Raw genomic sequence first — 6000 nt, 5'->3', positions numbered from 1 at the left:
ACCTAACCCTTTCTTGTGATCTTACTTCGACTAACCGAACCCCTCAATATCTGTGTGCTTATCATACACGAATCTGCCCATTCCGCTCAATACAGTCGACAACAGAGGAGTAACTCTTCTCACACTTGTATTAAAGAGGGTCTGGGGGAATGCAAGCATTGAAAGCACAGCCGTTGCAATTAAAATGTTCTAACCAATGTGCGGCAGCACACGATCAGGCGCAGGTTATTACGAAATGGATACATTTTACATTATTTATTTGTTCTTTTCTGCTCGCATTACAACTGAAAATAGTTCATACAATTAAAGACGTGACTGGTTTTGCCCAACGTTTGACAAGACCAAATGCCCACATTTTTCCCGGGCGAGACAGACTCCTGATAGCGGGCAGTGCATGAAACAAAGGCGAACGCTTTGATTCTGGACAGTGATATCCCCACTGCAAGACCGCGTAGATAAATGAAGTGGTGCCATGGCGCTCCTTGCTGCTCTGTCCATGCCGGGGCTTGTTAAGTGGAAGCCTGTATCTTGGCAGCAAACAGGACGACGTTCTGTTCCACCACTTTGTTCAGTTCTTGCGGAGTAGCTCGGGGATGCTTCGAGACGTAATCAGCAATTGATGCAATGCATTCCTTCTATAAGACAAAAAAAACAGACATTTCACTGGGCAATTCATGTACACTGACCAAGGTAATTCAAAGCAAAGTGTTCACGCGATCGGTAGGCTAACCATTCCTGTGCCTTCTGGTATTTCTATGCCTCTCCCGGAACTTGGGAGCGAGGCATAGAAACCTCCCCATATATTCGATGTGAGGACGATTTACGATTCGAACTCCAGTCCCCAAATATCTGAAAATCGCATTTTTCCAGAGCCACGGCATTTTTAAGTATGGGCCTGTAAGAACGTATGTGACACTTGGCTGCGGGGCAGAGACAGGTGGAGGCCTCAATAGGCTCATCGGTGCTCCATTGAGCCACGGCAAGCAATACATCCCAAACTGCCACAAGAGGGCACCACATTACCACAAAATATTCCCTAAAATATTATTGGTCGTGGAAAAGAGCGTCAGAATACAATCAGCTCTGCACAATAGAGGCTCGATAAACTAAATTAGACACAGCTGGTGTGAAATCAAAGGCGCTCATTTATACGGATTTTCATAACCGAGCAAGCGCCACTGAGCCTCTCTTTAACGCACCCCCGACCTCCAGTTTGTTTGCTCTCCTATTAGGAATACTCGTCTGTCCGAGACTTTACTGAATTCGGGCACCACTGCTGTTGGAAGGGGGTACTATCATCATACATACATTTACCACTTTTTGTTAGGTCTCGCCTGTCGATGCGCATCGAGCTTGCGAGACTATGGGGGCTTAACACTCTTTAACCAACTTGCAAGGAATCGTGGCGATTCCTTGCAGTGCCCGTGAAATTCAAGCTCAATGCGCATGCGCATTGAGCTTGAAAGCGCGTGCACATGCCCCCAGCCGCCTGCCTCCCCCAGGCGCACTCCTCCCACACCCCCACTCCGCCCCCTCCCCTGCCTGCCGTGTCGCATTTCTTCCGTTCCCTCAGCCGCACTCCAGGCCCCTGCTGCTTTCACACCCTCTCCCCGCTCCGCCCCCTCCCCTGCCCGCCGTGTCGCATTTCTCCTCCCCCCTCCCCTTCTCTGCCTTCCCTCCGTCTTGTTCTATCTTTGCGTATTTTCGGGCAATTATGTGAATTCTTGCATTGTGTATGCTTGAATGTTGTTAAGCAAGCTTGCTTTCTCGTTTTATTCTGCCATCACCAGTCTGCATTTCGCCAGAATTCAAGTTTGTATCAGTTTATTAATTTACATAGTTCGTTCTGTTCAAGTGGACTCTCCTTTTCCCTCGTTATAGCACGTACGTAGCAAGTTAAAGATGCGAGATAGAGAAACGCCATATTTTGGCAACAACAGGATGTGTGGCGTTTATTCCAGCTCGAGGATTAACCAAGCTTGTTTGGTTGGGGGAGGCCACCCCCTATCTAACATGACATGAAGACGACGTATGGCACTCCAGGCCCCTGCTGCTTTCACACCCTCTCCCCGCTCCGCCCCCTCCCCTGCCCGCCGTGTCGCATTTCTCCTCCCCCCTCCCCTTCTCTGCCTTCCCTCCGTCTTCTTCTATCTTTGCGTATTTTCGGGCAATTATGTGAATTCTTGCATTGTGTATGCTTGAATGTTGTTAAGCAAGCTTGCTTTCTCGTTTTATTCTGCCATCACCAGTCTGCATTTCGCCAGAATTCAAGTTTGTATCAGTTTATTAATTTACATAGTTCGTTCTGTTCAAGTGGACTCTCCTTTTCCCTCGTTATAGCACGTACGTAGCTGAATTTAAACAGACTTGTTCTTCAAACGAGAATGTTGGAATTGCGTCACTTGTGACTGTTGCACACCTGGCTTGAGTCGTAAGGGTCACCGAGGTAGAGCCCTCTGCATCGGGGACGAGACGGGCGCCGCGCCTCTGGCAAGCTTTGTTGGTATGTGCTGTCGGAAGTTCAGACTGTGGGCGCTGCTTGATGCACAACCCAAGCAATACAGTACGCCCGCGGTTCTTAACCTTTTCACTTGTTGTCACCCCACCCGAATCACGACTGTAAGCCTGGGTGCACTGCCTAAATATTTCTCTGTGAACCTGAAATTAATATAATCACACGTGACCAGTTAGGTTGTCGCAACACGTCATGCATGTGCCTTAGCTCGTCTCTTATCCTTGGTTGCCGATAAAACGCATTTTTGAAGGCCACTCTTCACTTGAAGCCTAGCCAAGCTAAATCGAATACAACACTGTAGTTTACCTTCAGCTCTGAAGGTGCTAGCATGCCGTTTTGTGCATTTCAAGTTTCATCCGTAGATCCTGCTCCTTCCTAAGTTTTTGATGCGACCCTCCTCTGCAGAACACTCTCCTAACTAAGCTAGTTGTTTCTGTGCTTATCTGTAGAGCCCTCTGCTTCCTAAGTTTGTTGATGCTGCTCTCTTCTGCAGAACCCTCTCCTAACTAAGCTAGTTTCAGTACTCCTCTGTAGCGCCCTTTCCTTCCTTAACTGTTTCAGTGCTAATCTGTAGAGCCCTTTCCTTCCATAGCTCATTGTTTGTGCTCATCTGTAGATCCATAAACAAAAAATAAAATGTATTTACATTTTACACACCAAAAGCTCACACTTTTCACATCCACAGCCACATCCACCGCCACATCCACCGCCACCAGATCCACCACACCCACCACCACTACATCCACCACCCCATCCACCACCACCACCACCACCACATCCACCATCACCACCACATCCACCATCACCACCACCACCGCATCCACCACCACCACATCCACCACCACATCCACCACCCCATTCACCACCACCACCACATCCACCACCACCACCACATCCACCACCAACACCACATTCACCACCACCACCGCATCCAACACCACCACATACACCACCACATCCACCACCACTTTCACCACACCCACCACCACCACATACATCACACCCACCACCACCACATCCACCACACATCCACCACCACATCCACCACCACATCCACCACCACATCCACCACCACATCCACCACCACATCCACCAACACATCCACCACCACCAAATCCACCACCACCACATCCACCACCACCACCGCATCCACCACCACCGCATCCACCACCACCGCATCCACCACCACCGCATCCACCACCGCATCCACCACCACTGCATCCACCAACACCGCATCCATGACCACCACCGCATCCACCACCGCATCCACCACCACATCCACCAACACATCCACCACCACCACATCTATGTGTGTATGTGTGTGTGTGTGTGTGTGTGTGTGTGTGTGTGTGTGTGTGTGTGTGTGTGTGTGTGTGTGTGTGTGTGTGTGTGTGTGTGTGTGTGTGTGTGTGTGTGGCTCTGTGTGTGTGTAGGTGCAAATGCAATGTTCTTGGATTTTCGTCACAATAAAATATACTGAACATAATCTTCACAAAAGTTATTTACAAACGTTTAAGGTATTGCCATTATAAATTACAATAACTTTTATTTAAGTATTAATTATTTACAAAAATAAAAGCCATTGTTATTTGTAATATCAATACATCTAAGTCACGTACATACAACACACATTGCATCACAAATGCTATAGGTGTCACATTTGCGAAAGTTAAAACTATTGACATTGTAACTGACAAAGCTATTTTCAAAACCAACACATAAATAAAAAAGTGTCATTTACAATAACAATCGCTCAAACTTTCCTAATGCGAGACCTATTGCATTTCCAATGCTTGTCTGAAGAGTAGTCATTCCCTTAGTTTAGAGCCAGCCTTCGGCTGGAGTATGCTGGCTTTCTCTGGTGTATGCAGTGGCGTAGCAAAGGCCCCAATAGGGCGGTGCGAGTTTTGGGGGTGGCAGCCTCTCCCCTCCCCCGCGGAGGGGCGGCCAAAGTGCTTGCTACCCCACTGAGTGTATGTGTACCTCCGAAGTATTCACTACATCTCACGACCCTTAACTTGAGCGCTTATAATCCCCCCCCCCCCCCCCCACACACACACACACCCTTAGCTACTTAGACCTGTTCTATGGGAGGCACTCAGTAACCACCCGAAACCCTTCGTGTCATGTAACAGAGCGCTTGAGAACCCACTCACTGCCAGTCCCGTCTTACTACAAATGCCTCACTTTGAGTGTCTATGCAGGGCCCGACCTTAACTTCCTACTATTCACCAGGCAGATCTATCAGGAGCGTTGGTAGGCATCTGGTGGGGGCCAGGAGCCTGCACCTTTGCATGGCCTCGCATACTTTTTCTCAGCGAAGAATCAGCTTGCATTAAGAAAGATGCTGGGGGGGGCACTGCTACACCCATTAATACTAAATCATTCAGGCTGATTCGGATGGAGTAACTACGGAAATCTTATTGGCATTTTATTGGCATGCAGCAGCACTGCGGATGAAGATTCCCAGCTCCAGTCTGGCACCTGGTGAGGAATCTATGGCTAGACAGAGGACCCACTAGAAAGAGCATTACTGACGAGAAGTCATTTGTAATAATACAAACATGTTCAAACAGGAGAAGAAATGCTTCAAAATGCACCGGATCTGCGTCAAAGCGACCTGACTGTCCACCCCAATTGACGAACCTGTCCCCAAGACAAGGAGGAGTTATACTTCTCTTTTAGCCTCTCAATTTAGGAACGTGAACCATGATTGTAGGCTCGAAATAAAAAAATCTTTAAATAAAACAAATTACAAAAGGCCTGGCTTGCTGTAAAATGACTTCTTGAAAATAGATTGATGCACCAAATATGAGACTTATAAAACAGCAAGTGCATCAAGCAAAATCAGATATCCCAAACAAAGTGCTCCCCATAATTGGGGTGTTGTGAGCCCCTCACACTCTTTGACCCCAATGCAACCGTACCTGCTGCAATAATGATAACTGCAGCCCTGAATAGCAGGCTATCTCCTCTGCCTCTTTAACCTCTTCCCAACCATGATGGATCATCACCACTGTCCTAATGCTTGAAAGGACAATAAACTGATGCCCCCCTTTTTTTTTAAGGTAGACAGTCATAAGTGTGATGCAGTGGGCCCCCCAGATCCCTGGGCCCCAGTCCTGCTGCATCTGCTCCTTTATGATAACCAGCAGTGGCCACTTACACACTTGGCAGTAGTGCCAGCTTCACTAATGAATGGCCCTTTTAAAAATACAAAACCACTTATATTGTCCCCTTCTTTGGGATATCTCTTTGAAGAAGCGGTCTTCCAGCCATTTGTAAACATAAAAATTAGTCCACATACAGAGCTCCCTATTCTGGGCCTTCTCTTTGACAATATCTATGAATCTCGCTTCTTTCCTCTGTCACCTAGACCTTTAATGTGAGGCCCCAAGGATCGAGAGGATTAGGGCTCTACATCTGAATGCAACCCTACTGGCCCTCTACCTGCCACCCCATGGACTCCGCTTTCACAGACAAAC

At 47.8% G+C, this 6000-nt stretch overlaps 1 long non-coding RNA gene across 1 annotated transcript in view; it reads right to left on the bottom strand.

Annotated features, from left to right (window-relative positions):
* Positions 1-240: 240 nt before the first annotated feature.
* The window catches only part of LOC147692163 (uncharacterized), a 37812-nt gene continuing 32052 nt past the window's right edge, over positions 241-6000 (bottom strand). Inside the window, exon 3 of the long non-coding RNA XR_015300009.1 lies at positions 241-635. This is a non-coding gene — a long non-coding RNA (uncharacterized LOC147692163). The remainder of the gene's footprint in view (positions 636-6000) is intronic.

Source organism: Lissotriton vulgaris, chromosome 9, assembly GCF_964263255.1.
Source record: "Lissotriton vulgaris chromosome 9, aLisVul1.2, whole genome shotgun sequence".
NCBI lineage: Eukaryota > Metazoa > Chordata > Amphibia > Caudata > Salamandridae > Lissotriton > Lissotriton vulgaris.
This window is presented reverse-complemented; position numbering and strand designations above follow the sequence as displayed.